General features: G+C 44.9%; 1 pseudogene; it reads right to left on the minus strand.

Annotated features, from left to right (window-relative positions):
• Positions 1-2525: 2525 nt before the first annotated feature.
• On the minus strand, positions 2526-2996 carry LOC125640025 (ATP synthase F(0) complex subunit C1, mitochondrial pseudogene; annotated as a pseudogene).
• Between the last annotated feature and the right edge of the window lie 23186 nt (positions 2997-26182).

The raw sequence follows: 26182 nt of genomic DNA on the forward strand, positions 1-26182 counted from the left end.
AGGTTCTTGTCTCTTCATAAATAATTTTGCCAGCATCTCATAGCTAGCATTGAAAAAAGAATATTGGGCACTAAATGAATAAACTAGGCTATTGCCAGACTAGCAGTATCAAGCTAAGGGTGACTTGCTGGGTGAGAGGTACAACACATCCTTCTTAAGCCTCCTGTAAACATGCACAGTAATGAGGGCAAGTAACCAACAACCTTATGGATTAAAGCACACTGAGAAACCAAGAGTTGTCCTGGACTTCATGCTCTGGATTGCTCCCTAAGCTTCTTCCAGGATGATGGGCAGGCACAAGGAGCTTGAGGCCACTGCAATATCTGGGGAAGGTGAGGCAATTAAAAATCTATGGAAGTCCTTGGTAGAGTGAGTGGTGTCAGCGGAATATGGTGGGTCAGAAGCAGAAGAAATGAGTATGAGCTAAATTGTGAGGTGTGATACTTCTCCTTTGGGTCCCTGCTGGCAAATATTTGAAGAGCTAGTTTGCTGCAGCAGACAACAAGCAATCTGCCTGCTTTTATGTTAGGTTCCCAAAATGCCTGGAGCAAGCAGAAAGTTGTTATGAGCTCGGGTGAAATGTTGTTATTGGTTGAGTTAAAACCTCATTCAAACAGATGTGAGAACAAATCCTCTATTTAAGACAGATGTAAGAGACAGTTAAGGGACCACACCTAAAACAAAGCCTAATAGAGTCTGCCCAAAGACTAGCACTATGTGGGCTGAGGGTTCGATTGGGTATTGTGACCAGGTGTGTGGGTGTGAGAGGGAACACAGAGAAACCTGAGGATAGACAAGAATAGAAGTGCAGAGGCAAACAAAGATTGAGAGAGAGAGAGTACACAAGCTTTTAGGTCCATTGGCTAAAGAGACTTGGGGCTGTAAGCTAGGGGCTTCTCTTCACATACAGCAGTACATTAGCACAGCTGTCAGCGTAATTAATCCACTTCCCCCGAGAGGCAGTGGCTTTCTTGACAGGAGAAGCTCTGCCACAATTATAGTGCTGTCTACACGGGGGGTTAGGTTGGTATACACACTACTCATCTACTCTTAGGCATTTGGTCAAATCCTATTGTTTCAATCGTTCCAGATTCTCTTAGATGTGAATGACATTATTTTGTTGTGAAAGAACTTAAGTGACTTCCACAAGATGTCCTGGAAGGGGCTGTGGCTTCATTGGTCTCCAGGAAGAGACTAGGGCTTGTCTACACTGGCACTTTACAGTGCTGCAACTTTCTCGCTCAGGGGTGTGAAAAAACACTCCCCCTGAGCACAGCAAGTTTCAGCGCTGTAAAGCACCAGTGTAGACAAGCCCTTTGAGAGATCCAGTTTTAGGTAGGAAGGAAGTGGAAAGTCTAGGCTTAGCAATGTACTGAAATATACAGTAAGCCTACAAGAACAGGTACATGATTAGATAGGATCAGAATGTTAGTTGATATCACAGCTGAGTATGAGTTTTGGGCTAGGAAAGAGAAGGAGTACACTCTCACAGTGGGGGTGAGGCAGAGAATGGTCTGAGTTTCTAGATTTCTAGCAATGCCATGCTGAAGAGAAGCGTTAATAGTGCATACATCACTGCAGGGCTTAGGTCCATGGCAACCAGGGGTGAAAGTAACTTAAAGGATTTACTGGTATGCTGGAGTCGTGAACAGGGATCGGGGCCTCAACCAGAAGAGGCGTGGCCTTTAAATCCGCGAGCCCTTTAAATCTCAATTTAAAGGGCCCGGGGCTCCGGCTGCTGTAGCAGCGGCTGGGAACCCTGGGCCCTTAAAATCACTGCCAGAGCCCCACGGTAGCTGCCGGGAGCCCTGGGACTCGGGTGGTGATTTAAAGGGCTCAGGGCTCCAGCCACTGCCGGGAGCCCTGGGCCCTTTAATTTTCTGCCTGAGCCCTGGGGCTCCCAGCTGCTGCCACCGCTACCCCAGGGCTCCTGCAGCGGGGCTCTGGTGGCGATTTAAAGGGCCCGGGGCTCTGGCCACTGCTGGGAGCCCTGGGCCCTTTAAATTGCTGGCCTGGGGAAGCTGCTCCCTGCCAGTACGGTCAGCCATGTACCGGCTCTTGCCGGTATGCCGTACCATACCATACCGGCTTACTTTCACCTCTGTTGGCAACCCAAAGAGTGAACCAATGGGGTATCAAATTGTGAGTATGAAATTTCTTTCAATGAATCAAGCCTTCCTTTGGACACAAACAGTGACTTAGAGATAGTGGAAGAATTCTGGAGGGCCCTAAACACAGCCTGTTAGTTTTCTGTTCAGTATAAGATCTCAGTAGGAGCTTGTGCCCCTCACAGTCTCTAAGCAGTGTCTGGACACCAATTCTAATGGAAAAAATAGTGCAATTCCTCTGGCCTGGGAAGAGCAAGAGTTAATGACAACAATGTTCACTGTGACAGGGTCAGGCCAGATGGCTACAGGAGAGCGTTGGGGTTTTTTTTGTTTGTTTAGGAGGAAAGCTTTTGTTCAATAATAAATCTGGAATGCTCTGGTAAAGGAGGCAGACTCAAAGCAGACAGGACACAGAGTGATGGAAGCCATGGGCTGGCCCAGAGGCTGTCACATAGGAAACCGGATGAGGAATGCCACCATCAAACAGAAGAGTACCATGGCCTTGGACAGGGCAAAGCCCAGGGTGACGTAGGAGAAGAGCTGCTGCTTGAGAGAGGGATTCCTGGCATAGCTGATGATCAAGCTGCCAAACACAGTTCCAATACCTGCTCCTGAACCAGCCACCCCCACTGTGGCAGCACCTGCACCAATGAACTTAGAGCAATATCAATATCCCTAGAGGCAGTGCTCGTTGGAACTCCCGGCGAGCCAGCTGTAGATGGGAAACACCAGAGAGCTGAACAGTCTGAGTCCCAGGCCTGCTCAGTACAGATATGGAAACTGGCCTTTGCAGAGCCCTGGAACAGCAGCGGAACAGAGCTGGAGAAGCAAGGAGAGCCACTGGAGTCTGCATTTTGACTGATCTGCGGACGGTCACCCCCACGCGAGCCCCTGAGCTGCAGCCCTTTGAGACAGGAGAGCAAGCCCTGCCCCGCCGCTCACCTTAGAAGGCAGATGTATTAGTCCCAGATTAAGCAGGTCCATTTTCCCTGGGTAAGGTAACAGGGGCAGTTCCAGAACAAGAAGGAACTTGCCTGAACAAATTCGCTCAGGCAGCCTAATTAGGACATCTGGAGCCAATTAAGAAGCTGCTAGAAGCAATTAGGGCAGGCTGGCTAATCAGGGCACCTGAGTTTAAAAAGGACTTCACCTCAGTTTGTGGTGTGTGTGTGAGGAGCTGGGAGTAAGAGGTGCTAGGAGTGAGAAGGAGGACTGAGGCGTACAAGCATGATCAGATACCAGGAGGAAGAGCCTGTGGTGAGGATAAAGAAGGTGTTGGGAGGAGGCTATGGGGAAGTAGCCCCAGGAGTTCCAGCTGTTCCAGGAGGCACTCTTGACAGCTGTAGTCCACAGGGCCCTGGGCTGGAACCCGGAGTAGAGGGTAGGCCCGGGTTCCTCCCAACTCCTGATCAGACACAGGAGGAGTTGACCTGGACTGTGGGTTCCACCAGAGGGGAAGATCTCTGGGCTGTTCCCTGACTCACATGGTGGATCATCAGAGACCATGGGGATTGTTCTCCTTTCTTTTCCCCATGCTGGCCAGTGATGAGGTTAGCTGAGTGACCGGCAGGTTTGAGCCACGAGCAAAAGTGGCCAAGCTGAGGGCTGCCGTGAATCTCTGCGGCAAGCAAATTTGTCAATAAGCGCAGGACCCACCAAGGCAGAGGAGGAACTTTATCACACCACCCAGACTTTTTCTTTGGTAAGGTCTCCCTCCTATAGTAAGGCCACCTTAAGTTATGATTTTTTCAATATTTGGTGCGTCTTATTTTTTTGCATGTTTAAGGAAAAGTTTAAATAGATTCTCTCACGCTAACCCATCTATATTCATCCCTTCTAGTCAGTTTGCAAAAGTAGGCTGTGCTGAGATCATGCATGTATGTCAGCTCTCAGAAGTTTTGTGTACCTAGCACAGGTAGAACGGGCCATGATCCAAAAGGAATCAGAGAAAGGATACCTCTAGTGTCTGGTAGAGTTGACTACCTTGTTGTGGGGCGTCCCTCTAGTTCACTGGGCCATGAGGGTTGGGAGTGCTGTCACCAGGGAATAGAAAAGGCAGTGGGAAGCCACAACAGGGCCTCATCTAATACAATAGGGATATTCAATCACTAGGATGCAGTTATGTTTTCAAACAGCATTAAGCTCCCAGACAGGGTGATATGGGAGTGTACAGAATGAAGACTTATTGGCAATGAGGTGCCAATGTGGACCTAGGATCAGCTTGAGGGAGAGGAGAGGTCCCAAGAAAAGGGACAGAGCCCTTACTCCTATACAGGAACAGCAAAGCCACAAACCGATGTCTATTAATCTGAAGAGGGGCTGCTAGTGCTCAGCAATGCAGGACAGCATTCAGCTATAATACAGCCAGTTCTCTGTCTACAACAAGAAGCAGGAATGGCAAGGAGTATAATAACACATCAATAAAAATCTGTTGCTACAGGAGAATTTTGCCCTGAAACTCCCTAGCTCGCAGGAAGAGAAGGGGGAAGTGAAAAGTGGAGCAGCCAGCCATTAGTATCGACTAAGCCAAATCCATCCCTGCTGTAATTCTCTAACCTTCAAGGGGCTTACCCCAGGGATAATATTGGCACAATATACCTATTGCTCTGAATGGGATCTGTGTTAGTGAGGTAGACCAGGAAGGAGTGAACATTCTTGCTTTGTCAGTTATAGCTAGACCCTTAGCATTTTGACACTGTGGTTCATTTGTAGTTTAATCATGTTTGGTTGCAGAAAGAGAAGTGTGTCTTTCTACTTGGTTGCTTTAACTGCCTTGATGTAGCACAAACTCTTTCAAGTGAGCGGATAAAGCTGAAGAAAGGAAGTGTGTGTTTGAAAGGAGACATACCATAATAGATTATTTTATGGGGAAGCATGAGGGGGAACTTTACTTGAAGCCTTAAGTAAATAAGGGACAGGCCTGGGGAAATCCCATAATAATGTTGATGTGAAAGAAGATCTCATGTTTGCCTTAAGACTTTCAGAAAGGTGGCTCACATGAGCACTGCTCTCGTTTGTTTTTGTTTTTCTACCAGCATTATGTAACTCTTTGTGATTCAGGCAGATGGCATTACACTTGCCTCACCCCATACAATGCAGTGCTGTTCCCTTTGATCCCACAAGATAAACAAAGGTGGGATGGGTAGTCAGTATTTGGGTAAGTGTCTTCCAAATAACACCTGAGCAGTACAGGAGTATTAGTAATACAACACGTGACAATGTCTGAAATATTAATACATCTGCACTGTACTGAGGAGGTGCAGTTTTTTGTAGGCCATCTGTAATATTACTGCATGCTGTTAAATAGGCAACATGTCTCACTCTTTGGTGAGTGAGTCTTCATTTCAGTAATGACAAAAAAACTTGTCTACAGTTTGTATCATTTTAAATAGGTTAAATACTGTGAGACCTTCCTAGGTGAAAGGTGCTATTGCAATACGGCAGAACCTCCAAGGTTACCATGCACTATTGCCTATTACACACCACTTTTCTGGTGTGGCTGTACAGTACAGCTGTCAATCATAGTCTGAAGTGAACACCTTTTCAGTGGAATTCTGGAAGCAAATGATGTCTGGAGGGGTTAATCAAGAAGCTCAGAGTTCTCTACAGCAAGGTGGAATTCTGAGGGAGCTTCTATAAGCAAATGGAGGCTCAGGAGGGCTGGGGCATTCGTTTTGGAGTCTAAGGTTCTGGAGCCAGATTGTGAGTTCCCACTGCCCAAGAAAGGTGTCAGACACTGGGTCTGGACCTGGAAGTGTACCTGAGAGGTGCAGAGTGAGGAAGAGTGGACTAGTCAGTACCCAAACCCCGAGGGCTTAGAAGCACATGGGATCCAGCCATTGGGTCCATCAACAACAGACAGGTCTCCTATGAGAGAAGGAGACTGGGCCACACTGTGGCACTATCCCAGTAGACAAGTCCCCAACATGAAGGGGGGGAAAACCTCCTAGGACAGTGAAACTGGGTTTATGTCTGTATGCTTTCATGACGAGAGCACATTTGTAACATCACAGCAGAGAAGTAATGAATAGAACAATTAAATGATTCTGTGGTACAGGATGCTATTAGAGAGACTAAAAGATGATTTAACTGGGCACACTAGCTGTAACAAAATGTTGATCCCAAGTAGTAATTTGAAAAACAAACTGGTTAAAAAGAGCTCATGACACAGAAGGTTCGAAGATAAATATGTTTCTGCAAAAATTTCCTGCTTGTCTCTTGGAATGATTTTGCCATCAGCTCATGAAGTAACAATGCTGCCCTCTGTCAGTCTGCAACAGAATAGAGTGAAGGTAGGAGAATGACTTAAAAGTGCAATACTGACAAGCATTAAGAAATATCTTGAGTCTGACTAAAAATCAATATGTTAGAATTCATTGTAGATTCTTTTTATTCACCTTCTAGTTTGAGACTTTAGAATGCACTTCGTTCATGTTTTTGAATGTTTCTCCACAACCGTGAGGGCTAGCAACTCTTAGAATAAAAGCTGAAATTTTCACATGATTACAGGAGTTGGGGATTTAAGCAAAACACCAAAAATGACAAGATTTGCAATAAAAAGTGGCAAGAGTTGGTCACACTGAGTGATGAAGTATTTTTACAGTACAACTGTATTTCTGAGTAGTAGAAGGTTCTTTTTTTCTTAGTTAAGCACTGCTGACTATGAGATGCAACTGAGGAGGATAGTAAGCTTCTATAAAAGTTAACAGCATCTCTGAGAAGTAGATATTTTAATATGGGAAATGGACAACATGGGTAAGTACCTTGTCCAAATAGCTGATTACAACTCAAGACATCCTGGCTCCAAACCTTTTGCTCATTTCTCCAGACTACACAGCCCCTCAAGGAATAAATGATTTCAGAGGTGCTCCCTCTAGAACAGAGGTCCCCAAACTGTGGCACATGCCCCCCCTAAAGGGGGGCACGGAGGAATCTGTGCAGGGGCCTGGGCTAGCCCCCATGTGGGGTAAGGAGGAAGTGTCATCCAGCCCCTCTCTGCCTCCAGCTCTGCTTTGGTCCTGCCCACAGCCACATCTCCATCTCCCTGTCCCCAGCCTCGGCATGAGTCTGCTGCTGGCCTTGCCCCCAGTCTTAGCCGCTGGCTGCAGCTCCATTCTCGGCCCAGGCCTGAGGCTGGGAGCAGGGGCAGGTCTAGGAGCGGAGCCACACCTGGCCGCAGGCTCAGCTGCTGATCCTCTCAGCAGCCTGGCTGCAGCTCTCCTCAGGCTTATGCCCCCCCCAGCCTTGGGCCCTTGGACCGCGGCTCTGTCCTAGCCCTAGACCTACCCCCAGCTGCGGCCCCAACCTCAGCCTCCATACCTCTGTATGCGTTCCCTTCCCCACCTCCGCAGCTGTGGCCCTGTTCTCAGCTCCAAGGTGGCACAGACAAGGGTAAGGGAGAGTGCAATTCTCAAAAGTTTGAGGACCACTGCACTAGAATGTAGACAGTACATTTCAGAAGTTGTCTTGTCCTTTGTTTTTAGCTGATGGGAAACTCTGCTGTGTGCAGCTAGCTACTTGTGCCCCTCTTCACGCTAGTAACTTTTCTAATAGGATTTTCTATACTGGGTGTGAAGTTTGCTCACGTTCCATGTAATGATAATGTTGGCCTTTCCCAACTGTGAAAGTAATTTACATTTCTTACTGGTATGGTTGTATCACAAGCAACCCACCTCTCCTACATACTTCATGGATACCTCCCTTTGCATGACTTAAATATAGAAATTAAAGCTACTACAACTAATACTGTCTCTAATAAAACTTTAATATTGGAATAAGCCTGAAAAGTGAAAACTCACTGTCGCATTTCTCCCCTCACCCTTCCTCCTCCTCCGGCCAGGCTGCAGAAGACGGCTAGGCTCTGCACTTCACCCCTGCCTTGCATGCAGCAGCAGCTGCTGCGGCTCCTCTCCAGCTTGCGGCAGGGAGGACAGGGACTGGCCAAGGGAGAAGCCTGCCCAGGGTGCCTGCATAACAGCTTAAACTCAGCTGCTCCCTTTGCGGTTCAACCCACAGGATTAGGGGCCATTTCTGGCATCCTTGTTTATGTCACAGTTGGTGTGACCAAGGGGCAGTTCTTTTCTGCCCTGGATTGGGGAACCAATAATAAACAAATACAATTAGAATCAGGGACCATTTCCAAGTTCAAATCTATCCCATTCCCTCCCCATCAGAGGATGGTTGTGATGCCCAGACTGCTTGCAGATCCTCCTTGAAATGTTACTTTAAAAAAACAACAACAACATGGAGAACATGATGGGAAGATGTATTATGATGATTGGGGCTTATTTTTGGCAAAGAAATTTTGCTAAAGCAACTAAAGAATCACAGGGAAAGCAAATAGCCTGATAGACAAAACCACAAAGATTGGTGGGGAAAACTGGATATTCAGGGAAATTATTGTGCCACCTTTGAAAGAAAAAATATTTTCCACTCCAACCTATTTATATATTGACTTAAACACCTGAAATGTCTAAGGATCTCAGATCTTTTTGTTTTGTTTCAGTGTCCTGAGCAGTGCAGAGGCTGAAACTGACAAAATATTCTCTAAGTACCTTGTACATTTAATGAAGGCTATTTTAGTTGTTCTTAATTCAATTCTCCTTCACCCTACTACTAGCCACCCATTGGTGTGCCCCCTGCACTCTTTTATGTGCCTGGGAGGGAGATTAAACTATCCCTGAGATCTGTTAACTTGCTAGGAAATTGGGAGGGTCTAAGGCAGGTGGGGCACTGGCGGGCATGGCGCAGCACAGCTCCTTACCCCCTGCCCCCTGGCTTGCTGGCTGTGGTTTTTACCTTGGTTACTTGCTCCTTGGAGGGCCTAGCCCAGTGCCAGGCGCAGCGGCATCTGCTAGCTGTTTGCAGGCTGCAGCTGCATTGTTTGTGACACATTCATACACATACATACAATATTACTGATATTTACTGTCCTTGTGCAAGCAAGCAGCCACCCATTCCAGGGGCCGGGGGCATTCTTCAGGTGCGCAGCCTGCGACTCTGGAGTGGGGTGGGCAGCAGAGCCCTTTTGAGGGCGGGGGTGGGGGGGATGAGGGAGACTGTGTTTCCGCAGTTAACACCTCAGGAACTTCTGCAAGACGCAAGGTCGGGCTGGGCACCGCCAGCACATCTGTGGGCATGCAGCTTTTGGGTTGTTTTTTGCTTAATGGTGTCCCCAGGAAAACTTTAGGCCTCAGCAGCTGCTGCTCTGCCAGGCTGCAGGAGAGAGCCATGCACAGGAGCTGCCCGGGAGGCAGGGGAGGAGACAGAGGTCCAGGGGGGCATGCAGCAGCAACACACACAGTGATGGGGGGTGGCAGGTGAGGGCTGCAGCTCCAAGGGGAACCATTACCCACAGCAAAGCCGCCCCAGCCTCCAGCTCAGTCCTGGCATGTGGAAGGCGCCAGCAGGGGCAGGAAAGGGGCATCCATGGGAGGGACTGGACGGAGCAAAGCATCCTTATAGAAACTCCCACGTTGGGCCGTACAGCTGACCTCGCTGCTCTCTCTCTGTTCTCATGCCATGCCTTGAGATGAATGTGCCTTTGAAGGCCACGTCAGCCCTTTCCAAGCCACAATTTCATATATGGCATGGGATTCCACTGAGTATAAGGAGGTCCCACACATGAAATTAATAGCAAGTCCACCACATGACTAGTGGTAAGTACGGTCTGTTTCATTGTAATTATGTTCATCGCACTGAATCCCCTTCTGCAGTCAGCGTTGCTAGCAGCAAGGGTGTCCACTGCAAGGATGAATTTAAGTTTTCCAGGAATATTTTTTTCCTTCAGAAGCCTTGAATTCCACAAATCCCAAGTGTGTTTCCTGTTGGTTGATTCTCAGTTGATCAGCCAATGCTCTTATTTCCTTTTCTCCAAAGTGGGGATTCTTTGGATTCTCTTGCCATGTTTCAGGGTTCAAAACTGACAAATTGTTAATTAAGTTCTTATAATTGGAAGCCCTTTCTTCGCATGTGCTTTGATAGGCTTTGTTTGAGGCAGTTGTGAATAGTTTTGTCCTAATGTTGTCAATGACTGCTTGAATGAATTGAGACGAGTTGATTCTGGGGCTTTCCAGCACCATTTAATTTGCTGGTTTTGAACATCATGGATTGTTCAGCCTGCTGAACTTCTATAGAGTGAACTCCTGGGTCTGTTTTTAGACGTTCGGTTCTCTTGATGTATATTTTCATTAGGTTGTCTGCTTTTGGAATGGTCCTGTCTGAGATGTTACAAGAATGAGAAAAGTTCTTCAGTTCTGTCAGCACATCCAGCATTAAAGAAAGGCTTCTGATGAAATTTACAGAACACAGCTTTGAGTGTAGTCCTCGAAATTTAATACGTTCGCTTCCGACTCTTGACCGGTCTTGTGAGGCTGCCTCAAAGTGTTTTGCCAAAGCAGTGTATGTTTGCCACACTGCACTGACTGCTCTCCACATTGACACCACTCACCTTAAATTGAACACTGCTGATTTTTTGAAGTACAATGTGTAATTTATTGACATGAGCATTCAGTTCACGAGAGTTCTTTGGTGATTGTGCAAGGAATATAATACATCCAAAAAAGGCAAGTCATTTGTACCTACGGTGACTTCTAAAGCTTCATCAACAGCAAGTTCCAGTCTGTGATTGAGACAATACCATAATATCACATTAGGAAAGTCCATTTGTAGGAGTTTTCCAACACCAGCTTTGACTCCTAACATCTCATTTGCACCACCACTACAAAAGCTGATCAACACTTCCAATAATAGTTCTTTAGTGAACTCACAACGCAGCAAGCATTTTAAAATTTCCCATTTAATGGCTGCTGCTGTTGAGCTTTGCAGCTCAATCGAGTCCAGGGGAAACATAAGTGGCCTCATAATTCCATCTGTACTGGCCTTCAAAAAAATAAGTCGAGTTTTCAGCGAGAGTAGTCGATTCATCGACAAGTACTATAATTTTTGACTTATTGATGATTTTGCTGACCATTCTTTTTTCATTTCAGTGGATATGATTGATTACATCTACACAAACTGTTCTACTCGGCAACAAACGTGCCATTTCAATTCCGTTGATTTTCTGTCGGTCAGTGGGGCTCTCGTGGTCACTGAGTGGTTGATTTGTTTTGGCAATGTAGTAGGCTGCTCAGAATACACGAGCAGTAGTTTCAAATGCTGCTTCACTTTTAGCATTCAGATTAAGAATTTCTTTTTTAGCCATGGCTTGAATTTTTTCAGTCTCCATATGAAGCTGCAGATTTCTTATGTTCCTTTCTTTTTTTTTTTTTTTGTGAAGGGAGGGCAGCTCTGTCTCTTTATTCTCTCCATACGAGGATATTTCACAAGAGGCCCGGTTTGCAGAGAAGTTAACCCCTCTTGCAGAATGCAGATTCAAATCGGAAACGTTGTGACATACTGTGCACCCAAGTTTACCACCTGAAGCAAAAAGCTAGTAGTTTTTTCTTTTTGAACTCCTCAAATTGCGTTTTTGACCACTCAGCAAGGTATGGTGGTGGAATATCAATTTTCTTACCAGGCAATTCAGCAGTTTCATTTGTCTCCTCTTTGTGGCGGCTGCTGCTCCCACATGACAAAGATTGTAAAAGTGTCAGCGTTTTTTCCCCTGTGGATAACTAGTTTCAGCTTCTTCATTTGTTGCTGTTCTTTTTGACTGACAATCCCCCATTTCCTCACTTATGTTTAAACATACCTGTTAGGGTCTATTGAATGTATATCGTCTTAAGCTGCATTTGCCCCCACAACTTGCTGTCCTACAGTTAATTGCGTGCCTGACAAGACTTGACCAATAAGAAGCAAGCTTGTGTGGTTACCATGTGGCGGTATAGCACTCAAAGCTAACGTTTGGAACAACCATGTGAATGTCTTCCTTGTAAAAACAATCTTTTTGTCTTGCTTGACAGACCTATATCTCTGATACATGTATGTTCTAAATGTATATGTACAGTATGAATGGATCTCTCAAAGATATCTTCACTGTAGGACCAACAGCCCCCCAGGGCAGGACACCGTTAAGCAGCTCCCAGAAACCCAAAAGCTGGGCTGCAAGCTGGAGAGGAGCTGCAGTCACTGCTGAATGCGAGGTGGGGGTGAAGCGCAGAGCCTAGCCGCCTTCTGCAGCCTGGCCAGAGGCAGGGGGAGGAGAGAAACAGTGAGTTTTCACTTTCCAGGCTTTTATTGGCTCTAAGTTTAAGCTATTATGCAGCCTAAAGAGGTGAAAGTAAGCCACTACTGAATGCTTCAGCCACTTTCTTACCGGTATGCTGCTGCACTTTTTTCCCTGGTATGCCTTACTGGCCCATACCAGCTTACTTTCACCCCTGGCCTTTCCTGAGCAGAGATTAGACCAGAGGTGGGCAAACTACAGCCCGTGGGCCACATCTGGCCCATGGGTCCATCCTGCCCAGCCCTTGAGCTCCGGCGCCCGGCCCCTTCCCCGCTGTCCTCCCTCTCCTGCAGCCTCAGCTCGCCGGGCCACCAGTGCTCTGGCCTGCTGCTCCTACCGGGCAGCACCATGGCATGGCTGGCTCCGGCCAGGCTGCGAGCTCCTGCTGCTCTGAGCAGCATGGTAAGGGCATGAGGAGTGGGGGCGTTGGATAAGGAGCAGGGAGTCCCAGGGGGCAGTCAGGGGACAGGGAGCAGGGGGAGACTGGATAGGTGTGGGAGTCCTGGGGGGCCTGTCAGGGGGCAGGGGTGTGGATAGGGGACAGGGAGCAGGGGGGTTGGATATGGGGTGGAGTCCCAGGGGCCGGTTAGGGGCAGGGGGTCCTGGGAGGGGGCGGTCAGGGGACAAGGAGCAGAGGGGGTTGGTTGGGTTGGCGGTTCTGAGGGGCGCAGTCAGGGGGCGGGAAGTGGAGGGGTGGATAGGGGATGGATTCCAGGCTGTATGAGGAGGCACAGCCTTCCCTACCCAGCCCTCCATACAGGTTTTTCAACCCCGATGTGGCCCTTGGGCCAAAAAGTTTGCCTACCCCTGGATTAGACAAACATAGGTTGTGACTGCTTTGGGAAATAGATTATTTGCTTGTGACTAGGGAATAAAGGGAATCCAAAAAGTCTAATTCACTTGTAGCCAGAACTGTCAAACAGATTAGATTAAAAACAGAGGGTCCCAACAGGGAAATGTTGATATTTTAGTCAGTTAATTTGTCAGATTGATAACTGCTTTCCACAAGGGGAGCTATCCCAATAGAGAATGACAGTAGTCAATGTAAGTACTATGACATGACGGGATACTTGACTTCTATTTCACTTTGTTTTGCAGGCAGGCACATACAATATTATATACCAGGAAAACATGAAATCTGTTTTCTATGTAAAAGGTCATTGGTTTATTAAAAAATATGATCATTCTATTTAAGTGAGTCCAGAGTTTCCAGACAAGTGTTTGTTTTTTAAAAAAAATACGGTTGCAAAAACATTTGATTGTTTCACAGCAGATGTCCCTTATGGCTCTTAACTGTGAGTTGGACAGATCTTCAGCCACTTAAAGATACATCTCGTTTATTATCTTAGGTGACTCAAAGGAAGAAGCAGAGGAGAAATTAGGATGAGCCCAAGATTTTACATTAAACCCATTTTCAGGGCACCAAATTCCAGTATGTAATCCAGAAGCACATTCTTGATTAACCCTTTCACTGTTCATTTCCCACCATGTTTGGTGTGCTATTGATCATAAACATTCAATTGAAATTAATCGTACCTAACCCATTTGGGTAACTTTTGCTCATGTCAAAAGTGTCTTTAAAAACATTCTTGGTACAACTCAAACATAACAGATGCATTCTGAACAATGTAAGTTAAGGCCTCCAGTTCTGTTTTTGTGATTATTACTGAAAATGGCTTAACTGAAGATATATAACAAATACTAGTTTGGATTAAACATTTTCCAGCCCTTCTGTTTCTCCACATCTCTGTAGTATATTTCTCTCCATTGAAGGTATCTGAAACCCTGATATTCAGTATCAGAAAATACTGCGTTATGTTTTTGTTGTATAAAGATGCCAAGCACACCTCAGACAGGCTACCAAAGTGTAAATGCTCTCAACTTCAGAACCTACTTCTGTAGCTTTTTCTGCTGCTACTATCTCCTGGGTGTGGTGTTCTGTCCCCACTAGTGGGACCAAGACCACTTTGAGATTAATGAATCGGTGACAGCCTTAGCTAATAGCCATGTGACTTTTAACTCATGTAGCAGAGGCTCATGCATTTAGCTCCAGAGCCCCAGGTTTGATCTCACCTGTCCATGACTGGGATCTGTTGATGTTACATATGTCCATCAGTGGAATAGTAAGAAATGCTAAAACCAGGACAGCACTTAGAATTGTGTCAAAGCACACCAGAGAGTCGGGAGCAGTTTAAATAGTAAATCCACATTGATTGCAGAAAACCAAACTCTCTTACCCCTCTCCTTCTCCAAGGCCATGCCCCCACTCTCTCCATCCCCACTCTCTCTGTTGCTTGCTGTCCCCCACCCTCACTCATATTCACAGGGCTGGGGAAAGGGGTTGGGGTGTGGGAGGGGGTGAGGGCTCTGGCTGGCGGTGCAGGTTCTGGGGTCTGAACTACACCAAGGGTCCAATCCACAGTTGCTGGGTTGAGCTTCGGTCTGTTGTGGAAAAACATAATCCTCCATGCCTGCCAGGCTGCAGAGTGACTCCAGGACTACAGACTGAAGTGGCCTGTACAAATCCTCCGGATGGCCCCAATATTGAGGGCAATGACACATATTTCTGCAGTAGCAAACTAATTGCTCCTAACTCTTCCATGGTCTGCCCACCTTTACTTTCTGCAGCTGTTCAGTAGGACGAAGGCTTTGCTCTGTTTAGGGGATATACACAACCTTCCATCTGCAGCCTTCCCACCACTTACTCATGCAGTGGAACCAATATGAAGATCTCTACAGCCATGGATAATGAGGCTGGATTTCCCTCATGTGTATGATTTAAAAAAAAATTACATATTCTAATGTAACCCCGACACAAAGAATGTGTGTATTGCAAAGCTAGAGGCACATTCAACTCCTGCAGGAAATCCATAATCTTGGGTTTATGGTCAATTCAGTTAATGTTGTGCTATCTCATATTAATCTACTAGATTTAATAAAACTGTTTCAGCTCTAACCTCAGTTTCTTGAAGACTCCTCAAGTAAAGGAAAGATAATTTTCCATTTTCTTTATGCTTGTAGGCTTTTTTTGCAAATTGTGAAGCCCAATATTAATTTGGGTTAATAAAATACTAAGGTTTCAGCTGGTGTTGCTCATTAAACTGGCCCTGACTTTGATTCTGAGAAGAGACCTTTATATTAGACTAGATGAAAAATGTCAGCTGTTCAGATGTTGTCTCAATGCTGGTTTAATAGATTCCAATTTCCCAATTCTTGCTATGTCATTATCCTTAATTTGCAAATGCTTGCACCCTAGGAAATTAGCTGTAATATTTTAGTTGAAGCTGATTTCCCCTCTGAGGAAGTGATATGATTGAACAGACCTTTAACAGCACTTAGTACATCTTAAAACTTTCTATAGTACTTTTCATGTGCTTTGTTATTTGAACCATTTAAACCCCAAATGCTCTTTTCCTTTAATAGTCTGAAACCAGAAATAAGTATAAAAGAAAAAAGCTTTAATAAGTGAGTAATTCTGCTGGCAAGAGTTTTAATAATTTGCATTTATAATGCCCCTTTCATCCTGAAATACTTCACCAACTGTAGCACTGAATTGCAGTCATCTCACAGCTTTTAAACTCCACAAAGCACTACACGGAAAGAGAAATTGCGGCTTAGGACAATCCCCAGTTCTTACAAAAGCCCCTGGGAGCCACAGAGCAGAGAAACTCTGTGTCAGCTCTAGTGCAAATAAGTCAAACAGACCATGGACTGATGGTGCCTTCGAAGAACATAAGAGTGTTCATACCGGGTCAGACCAAGGGTCCATCTAGCCCAGCATCCTGTCTTCCAACAGTGGCCAAGTCCCCCAGAGGGAATGAACAGAACAGGTAATCATCAAATGATCCATTCCCAGTGGTCCACTCCCAGCTTCTAGCAAACAGAGTCTAGGGACACCATCCCTGTCCATCCTGGCTAATAGCCATTGATGGACCTATCCTCCATGAATTTATCTAGTTCTTTTTTGAACCCTGTTATAGTCTTATAGTATAACAAGGAGTTCCACAGATTGACTATGCGTTGTGTGAAAAAATACTTCCTTTTGTTTGTTTTAAACCTGTTACCTTTTAATTTCATTTGGTGACCCCTAGTTCTTGTGTTTACAAGAAGGAGTAAATAACACTTCCTAGTTTACTTTCTTCACAACAGTCATGATTTTATAGACCTCTACCATATTCCCCCCTTAGTCATCTCTTTTCCAAGCTGAAAAATCCCAGTCTTATTAATTTCTCCTCCTACGGAAGCCAGTCCAGACCCCTAATAACTTTTGTTGCCCTTTTTGAACTGTTCCCAATTCCAATATATCTTTTTTGAGATGGAGTGACCACATCTGCATGCAGTATTCAAGATGTGGGCATACCAAGGATTTATACAGAGGCAATATGAAATTTTCTGTCTCATTTTCTATTCCTTTCTTAATGATTCCCAACATTCTGTTAGCTTTTTAGTCTGCCGCTGCACATTGAGTGGATATTTTCAGAGAACTGTCCACAATGACTCCAAGATCTCTTTCTTGTATGGTATCCGCTCATTTAGACCCCGTCATTTTATACGTACAGTTGGGATTATGTTTTCCAATGCGCATTACCTTGCATTTATCAACATTGAATTTCATCTGCCATTTTGTTGCCCAGTCACCCAGGTTTGAGAGATCCTTTTGTAACTCTTCACAGTCTGCCTGGGACTTAACTATCTTGAGTAGGTTTCTATCATTTGCAAATTTTGCCATCTGACTGTTTACCCCTTTTCCAGATCATTTATGAATACGTTAAATAGGACTCATCCCAGTACAGACTCCTGGGGGATACCAGTATTTACCTCTCTCCATTCTGAAAACTGACATTTATTTCTAGCTTTTGTTTCCTATCTTTTAACCAGTTACCAGTCCATGAGAGGATTTTCCCTCTTATCCCATGACAGCTTACTTTGTTTAAGAGCCTTTGGTGAGGGACTTTGTCAAAGGCTTTCTGAAAATCTAAGTACACTCTATCCATTAGATCCCCCTGTTCACATGCTTGTTGACCCCCTCAAAAAATTCTAGAAGATTGGTGAAGCATGATTTCCCTTTACAAAACCCATGTTGACTCTTCCCCAACAAATTATGTTCATCTATGTGTCTGACAGTTTTGTTCTTTACTATAGTTTCAACCAGTTTGCCTGGTACTGAAGTCAGGCTTACTGGCCTGTAATTGCCAGGATAATCTCTGGAGCCCTTTTAAAAACTTGGCATCACATTAGCAATCCTCCAGTTATGTGGTACAGAAGCTGATTTAAATGATAGGTTAGAGACTACAGTTAGTAGTTCTGTAATGTCACATTTGAGTTCCTTCTGAACTCTTGGATGAATACTATCTGGTCCTGGTGATTTATTACTGTTTAGTTTATCAATTTGTCCCAAACCTCCTAATGATACGACAATCTGGGACAGTTCCTCAGATTTGTTACCTAAAAAGAATGGCTCAGGTTTCGGAATCTCCTCACATTCTTAGCCATGAAGACTGGTGCAGAGAATTCATTTAGTTTCTCCATGATATCCTTATCATCCTTGAGTACTCCTTTAGCATCTTGATTGTCCAGTGGCCCCACTGGTTGCTTAGCAGGCTTGCTGCTTTTGATGTACTTAAAATTATTTTGCTATTACTTTTTGAGTCTTTGGCTAGCTGTTCTTCAAATTGTTTTTTGCCCTTCTTAATTATATTTTTACATTTCATTTGCCAGAGTTTATGCTCCTTTCTATTTTCCTCATTAGGATTTAACTTCCACTTTTTAAAGGATGCCTTTTTGTCTCTCACTACTTCTTTTACTTTGTTGTTTAGCCACAGTCACGCTTTTTTGGTTCTCTTATGTTTTTTAATTTGGGGTATACATTTAAGTTGAGCCTCTATTATGGTGTCTTTTAAACATTTTTCATGCAGCTTGTAGGGATTTCACTTTTGGCACGGTACCTTTCAATTTCTGTTTAACTAACTTCCTCATTTTTGTGTAGTCCCCCTTTCTGAATTAAATGCTGCAGTGTTGGGCTGCTGTGGTGTTTTCCCCACCACAGGGATATTAAATTTAATTATATTATGGTCACTATTACAAAGCGGTTCAGCTATTGTCACCTTTTGGACCAGATCCTGTGCTCCACTTACGAGGAACGGCAATTCTTGATTTACTCTTGTGAGTTCCAGGACTAGCTGCTTCAAGAAGCGGTCATTTAAGATGTCAAGAAACTATCTCTGCATCCCATCCTGAAGTGACATGTACTCAGTCAATCTAGGGATAGTTGAAATCCCCCATTATTACTGAGTTTTTATAGCCTCTCTGATCACTCTGAGCATTTCACAGTCACTATCACCATCCTGGTCAGGTGGTCGGTACTATATCCCTACTGCTATATTCTTATTATTAGAGCATGGAATTACTATCCATAGAGATTCTGTGGAGCAGTTAGGTTCCCTTAAGATTTTTACTTCATTTGATTCTGTTTTCTTTCACATATAGTGCCACTCCCCCACCAGCATGACCTGTTCTGTCCTTCCAATATATTTTGTACCCTGGTATTATTGTGTCCCATTGATTATCCTCATTCTATCAAGTTTCTATGATGCCTATTATATCAATATCCTCATTTAATACGAGGCACTCTCGTTCACCCATCTTATTATTTAGACTTCTAGCATTTCTATATAAGCACTTTAAAAACTTGTCACTTTTTAGCTGTCTGCCCTTACACGATGTAATTGAATAGGATTCTTTTTCGTTTGACTGTTTCTCATCAGATTGTACCCGTATTTTATCATCTTCCATCCTCTCCTCCTTATTAGGACATAGGAAATCTTCATTAATAGATCCTCCCCTAAGAGAGGATTAAGTTAGAAGCTGACCCTACCAAGTTTCATAGGCGACTCTGACGAAGCAAGGTAAATCCTACTGTACGGGGAGATTCTGGCAAACCAGCAAAGTGCCTGAATCATTATTGCCCATTGCTAACAGTAGCCAAGTCAGCAGGCCGTACTAAACCACTGTTGCTTCTTGCTAAAAGTAGTCAAGTCAGAAGGCCATAAATTGGACATACAGTGGCCTTAGCATAACCAAGGCAGGAAGGGAGGGGGTTTTGGGTGCCAGACAGGGCAGCTTGATGGCCTTCCTGCTAAGAATGTTGAAATTGCTGATACATGCTGTGACGGGTTGGATCACAGAAAACCCCTTAGGACTGCCAACTGATGTGCTGAGACTACCCCTGAGCCTGTTTTCCCTGACAGCTTGAGACTTCAGAACCCTGCCATGTTTGAGCCAGACATACTAGCCTGCTACAAACACAGACCCAGGTCTGAACCACATCCTCTAAAAGCTGCAGGCTTAACTGAAAACAGCTTAAGAAGTGTTCCTGTCTCCAACACTCCGATGCCCAGCTCCCAATGGGGTCCAAACCCTAAATAAGTCTGTTTTACCCTGTATAAAGCTTATACAGGGTAAACTCATACATTGTTTGCCCTCTATAACACCGATAGAGAGATATGCACAGCTGTTTGCCCCTCCCCAGGTATTAATACATACTCTGGGTTAATTAATAAGTAAAAAGTGAGTATGTATTAATACCTGGGGAGGGGCAAACAGCTGTGCATATCTCTCTATCGGTGTTATAGAGGGCAAACAATGTATGAGTTTATTAAATACAAAAAGTAGGATTTAAGTGGTTCCAAGTAATAACAGACAGAACAAAGTGAATTACGAAGTGCAAGCAAAATAAAACAAAACATGCAAGTCTAAACCTAATACAGTAAGAAAACTGAATACAGACAAAAATCTCACCTTCAGAGATGTTTCAATAAGCTTCTATCACAGACTGGACATCTTCCTAGTCAGGGCACAATCCTTTCCCCTGGTATAGCCCTTGTTCCAGCTCAGATGGTAACTAAGGGATTTCTCATGTTTGCAGCCCCCTTTGTTCTGTTCCACCCCCTTATATATCTTTTGCACAAGGCGGGAATCCTTTGTCCCTCTCTGGGTTCCCATCCTTCCTTCTAAATGGAAAAGCACCAGGTTAAAGATGGATTCTAGTTCAGGTGACATGATCACATGTCACTATAAGACTCCAAGCCCTCATTCCTCCCAGCCTGACTCACAGGAAGGCCTGCAAGCAAACAGAGCCATCCACAGTCAATTGTCCTGGTTGATGAGAGCCATCAAGATTCCAAACCACCATTAATGGCCCATACTTTGCACAAGTACAATAGGACCTCAGGGTTATATTTCATATTTCTAGTTTCAGATACAAGAGCGATACATTTATACAAATAAGATGACCACACTCAGTAGATTATAAGCTTTGTAATGATACCTTACAAGAGACCTTTTGCATGAAGCATATTTCAGTTACATTATATTAACGCTCATTAGCGTATTTTCATAAAATCATATAGAGTGCAACATCACACATGCATTTTAAAAAAACAGGAAGCTTGTCTATAATGTACCCTTAGGAATGTGTCTGTCAGGGTCCCAAGGCCTGGACACTGAAAAAAAAACCATATCTGGTTAATTGATGACCATAAGGAAACCTCTTGCTTGATCTTTAAAAACTGCTTGTTTAGCAAGTTTTCTTTAAGTGATATGTCACTGTATTACTAATGTATAAATAAGGGGGAAAAGTTTGAGGTAGCTGGACTTCTCAGAAGGGGCTCTTCAGGGATGCTCCCTCTGGACGCATCTTGGGGTTCCCACCGGCAAACAGAAGTATGGCCAACAGAAGCCTGTTACGGTGACACTCGAGAGCCACACTCAGCTTTGGTAATTATCGAGGGTCAGCGGTGTTTTACTAACCTATTGTGGATGTGTGGAAGTGCACTTTTGTGTTGCCCTGTTTGTGCCAGCCATCTATCGGTTGGACGGCCGTGTCTCCCTTGATTTATTTCCCGATAGCACCTCGCACAGAGTAAAAGTTACCAAAAGCTTTGGGTTGAAAGAACCCGGGTAACACTACCTTATGCAGTGTTGGCAATCCCAAGTATTCAAGCAAATCACAAAATTGGCCCAAAAATAATATATTAGGCGTTCTTTTTCTTTGCCTCCTGTTGGAGCTGTGAGAATACACCTGGGTCACATTTAAAGACTCTCTCTGCAACCATGAGGGCTAAAGACACTTTTAAAGAAGACAGATTCTTATGTATCTGACTTCAGAAGCTGGGGTTTTAAGACAAGCTCCAAATATCAAAGCTTGTAATAAAAGTTACAAGAATTGGCAACACTAGCCTTACATACTAGCACAGACTGCTCTTCAAAGGCTTAGGTTGGTTAGGCTGACAAAGCCTTCTTCAGATCATAGTTCCAGTTCAGTATCTTTGTCCTAGATTAACTGCTTGATAGTGTCTGTTAATTTTATTTATCGATTGTATTGTAAGTAAAGAAGCCTATTCTCCCAAGTTTTCATGAATAGAAGGGAGTTACAAACATGAAGACTCTTGTGCTGCATTTGACCAGCTGTCGTTGTGCCACTGTTCTAGCAGGGCCTGTTCAAGCAGGCCTATTTGAACTGTTGCTGAGACGTAGGCATGCAACAGAAACAGTGAGGATGCTAAAGGTCTAAAGTTGTGGATTTCAAGTATCATCTGTGCCACATACTGCTTTGTGGACTGAACAGTATTCCCTGTTTGCTGCCTTAAGGAGGGCTTGCCATCTAGTGGCTCAGATGCATTAACACAAAAAGGGAGCAGGTGGCTGAGATAATTCCAACTAAAACCAGTTGAAGTTACTAATTTCTTTCGCTAGCTTCTACCGCTTCATATTTATGAGGTGACAAATCAAAGCCCAAGCATGTCAGCAGCAGCTGTCACTTATTGCTGCTCACAGCACATGCCTGAAAAAGACCAGACAATGGCCCCCAATTAGCACAAATTTCTCTCCCTCCTAATTCTAGGCCATCCACTTCATTTACATATGCAAAGAAAAGTGGAGGGCATGTAAATCCTTGCTACTCTAGTTGTAGATGCTTCTTGTTTGACATTTATTAAGTGCTCATTTCTTTCCCTTCATGATATACTAGATAATTCGTGGTTTTGTCCATAATGGAAAATTTCAGAGGCATAATTCTCCATAATTGCAGGAACAGCAGAGGTGGTAGTGTTTTTATTACTGTCATCCACAGTACAGCTTCCACCAGTTGAGATCTGATGAGTCTGACATGTCTTGACACTTCTGATTGTACTTTCCTTCTAGGACTTAGTGGGAGAGCCGTGAAAGGGGAGAATACTGCAAAGGGAGACAGCATGTCTTAGGGGCTCAGGAGACTTACCATATCATAGAATCATAGAACTTTAGAGTTGGAAGAGACCTCAGGAGGTCATCTAGTCCAACCACCTGCTCAAAGCAGGACCAACCCCAACTAAATCATCCATATTTAGGCTTCGATTCTCCTTGAAAGGGAACAACCCAGTAAGGTCCCAAATACTGGCTAATTGCTCGGGAGAAAAGGGGCAATACTGTAGTAGTTTTTAAGGCAATCTTCATGTAGCTTGAATCCAGATCTCCAGAAGTCAAAGGACATAATTCAAAGCATTAACCAACCTTCTGTCTCCTCTCATATTGTAGAAGAATAGTACAGTACATAACTATCATTTATTGCACATAATTATCTCATTAGCAGCACCCAGAAAACCCTAATAAAGATCAGAATCATATGCCAGACATCATAGCAATTACTCCTTGGCCCTGCTATATATTTAATCAAATTAGGGGCCAATTGTAACTTTAGTAAGAGCTTGATTTACTGGACAATATTTAGATTACTGTCAGGTTAAGAGCCACCTGAGGACAGGCAAAGTTGAGAATTGCAAAGTAACTTTTGAACATATCCCTGCTTACAGTAGGGAGTGCAAGTCCCAAGATACCTAGACTATAGAAAATTGGACGCTTCAGATAGAGTTTAAGAATTTTTGGAGTTAATGTACATCACATTTCTTATTCTAGTAATTAATATCCTTTTGAGTTTACACTGCAGTCTTCCAAAAACACTCTTCAAAAATCTCTGCTGAAAGCCAGGTATCCAAAGGCAACTAATAAATACGCTGGAGGGTAGGGATAGGATACAGAGGGCCCTAGACAAATTAGAGGATTGGGCCAAAAGAAATCTGATGAGGTTGAACAAGGACAAATGCAGAATCCTGCACTTAGGACGGAAGAATCCCATGCACCGCTACAGACTAGGGACCGAATGGCTCGGCAGCAGTTCTGCAGAAAAGGACCTAGGGGTTACAGTGGACGAGAAGCTGGATATGAGTCAACAGTGTGCCCTTGTTGCCAAGAAGGCCAATGGCATTTTGGGATGTATATGTAGGGGCATTGCCAGCAGATCGAGGGACGTGATCGTTCCCCTCTATTCGACATTGGTGAGGCCTCATCTGGAGTACTGTGTCCAGTTTTGGGCCCCACACTACAAGAAGGATGTGGAAAAATTGGGAAGAGTCCAGCGGAGGGCAACAAAAATGATTAGGGGACTGGAACACATGATTTATGAGGAGAGGCTGAGGGAATTGGGATTGTTTAGTCTGCGGAAGAGAAGAATGAGGGGGGATTTGATAGCTGCTTTCAAGTACCTGAAAGGGGGTTCCAAAGAGGATGGATCTAGACTGTTCTCAGTGGTAGCTGATGACAGAACAAGGAGTAATGGTCTGAAGTTGCAGTGGGGGAGGTTTAGGTTGGAAATGAGGAAAAACTTTTTCACTAGGAGAGTGGTGAAACACTGGAATGCATTACCTAGGGAGGTGGTGGAATCTCCTTCTTTAGAAGTTTTTAAGGTCAGGCTTGACAAAGCCCTGGCTGGGATGCTTTAGTTGGGGATTGGTCCTGCTTTGAGCAGGGGGTTGGACTAGATGACCTCCTGAGGTCCCTTCCAACCCTGATATTCTATGATTAAATGACAGCAAACTGTATTGGGGTGGTCACATGGACATATGAATCCTTTAGTCTCCATAGCTTAAGATTTTACAAGGTTTTTGCTTTAAATATTAGCATAAAGATATTGATAATGTTGCTGTTCCCTGGCCAAGTACTCCTCCAAATCCAGCTGTTTAGTTTTCATCCTTATTTGTATTAGGTTTATATTTTCTTCTAGCAGTTAGCTATGCTTTTAACCAGCCCTGGATTTGATTAATTTCCCTCTGGAACTGTCACTGCCTGCATAAAAACTTGCTCCTTCCTCACATTAAGTTAATTTTATCAAACAACACCATGCTCAAGAATGATAGGCCACATTTATCTACCATAGTGCCTAACTAACTGTTGTTAGAGTGTTAAATAATGTGCAACACTGTAGGAGTTATTTCAATACACGCTTTAAAAAAAAAGGCTTCAGGGCTCTATTTTCATTGCCATGTGCTTGATGAGTGTGTAAAATACCAAAAAATAAGCATGCATGTACGTATGCAAATGCAGTCTGTTACCCATAAAATTAGATGCAAATATACATCTGCCTATTTCAGCTCTGCAAAGACACTGAATCATAGAATCATGGGACTGGAAGGGACCTCTCGGGGTCATCTAGTCTAGTCCCCTGCACTCATGGCAGGACTCAGTATTGTCAAGACCAGTGGTCTCCAACCTTTTTATGCCCAAGATCACTTTTTGAATGTAAGGGCAACCCAATATCTACCCTGCCCCTTGCCCAAAGCCCAGCCCTGCCTCACTCACTCCATCCTCCCCCCCATCACTCACTTACCCCCACCCTCACCGGGCTGGGGTAGGAGGTTGGGATTCGGGAGGGGGTGTGGGCTCTGGGCTGGGGGGGTTTGCAGTGTGGGATGGGGCTCTGGGCTGAGCCTGGGGCAGAGGGTTGGGGTGCAGGAGGGGGTATGGGTTGCTGGCTCTGGGAGGGAGATCAGGGCTGGGGTGGAGTGTTGGGGTGCAGGAAGGGGTGGGGGTGCTGGCTCCGGGAGGGGACTCAGGGCTGGTTTGGGGTGCTGGCTCTGGGGGAGGGCTCAGGGCTGGAGCTTGGGGTGCAGGAAGGGGTTTGGGGTGCTGGCTCCAGGAGGGGGCTCAAGGCTGGGGGTTGGAGTACAGCCTTTCACCAGGCAGCACTTACCTCCAGCAACTCCCATTCAGTAATGGAGTGTGGCTGCCACTAAGGCAGGCTCCCTGCCTACCCTGGCCCCACGCCACTCCCAGAAGGGGCTAACACACCCCTGCAGCTCCTGAAGGGGCAGGCGGTACGTGGCTCTGTATGCTGCCCCTCTGTGCAAGCACCCCCCCTCGCAGCTCCCATTGGTTCCCGGCCAATGGGAGCTGTGGGGGCGGTGCTTGCAGGCAGGAGCAGCGTGCGGAAGAAGACCCCTGCTCTCCTGCCCCTGGGGCCACGGGGCCATGCTGGCCTCTTCTGGGAGCGGTGTAGGGCCAGGGTAGGTAGGGAACCTCTCTTACCGGCAGCCCTGCTGTGCCACCAGAGATCGCAATTGACCAGTTGGTGGCCACTGTTCTAGACCATTCCTGACAGGTGTTCATCTAAGCTGCTGTTAAAAATCCCCAATGATGGAGATTCCACAACCTCCCCAGGCAATTTATTCCAGTGCTTAACCACTAATGTCCAACCTAAACCTCCCTTGCTGCAATTTAAGCCCATTGATTCTTGTCCTATCCTCAGAAGTTAAGGAGAACAATTCTTCTCCCTGCTTCTTTTAAGAACCTTTTATATACTTGAAAACTGTCATGTCCCCTCTCAATCTTCTCTTTTCCAGACTAAACAAACCCAGTTTTTTCAGTCTTCCCACATAGGTCATGTTTTCTTGACCTTTAATAATTTTTGTTCCTCTTCTCCAGTTTGTCTACATCTTTTCTGAATTGTGGCACCCAGAACTGGATACAATACTCTAGGTGACGCCTAATCAGTGCAGAGTAGAGCGGAAGAATTACTTCTCATGTCTTGCTTACAACTCTC

Source organism: Caretta caretta, chromosome 7, assembly GCF_965140235.1.
Source record: "Caretta caretta isolate rCarCar2 chromosome 7, rCarCar1.hap1, whole genome shotgun sequence".
NCBI lineage: Eukaryota > Metazoa > Chordata > Testudines > Cheloniidae > Caretta > Caretta caretta.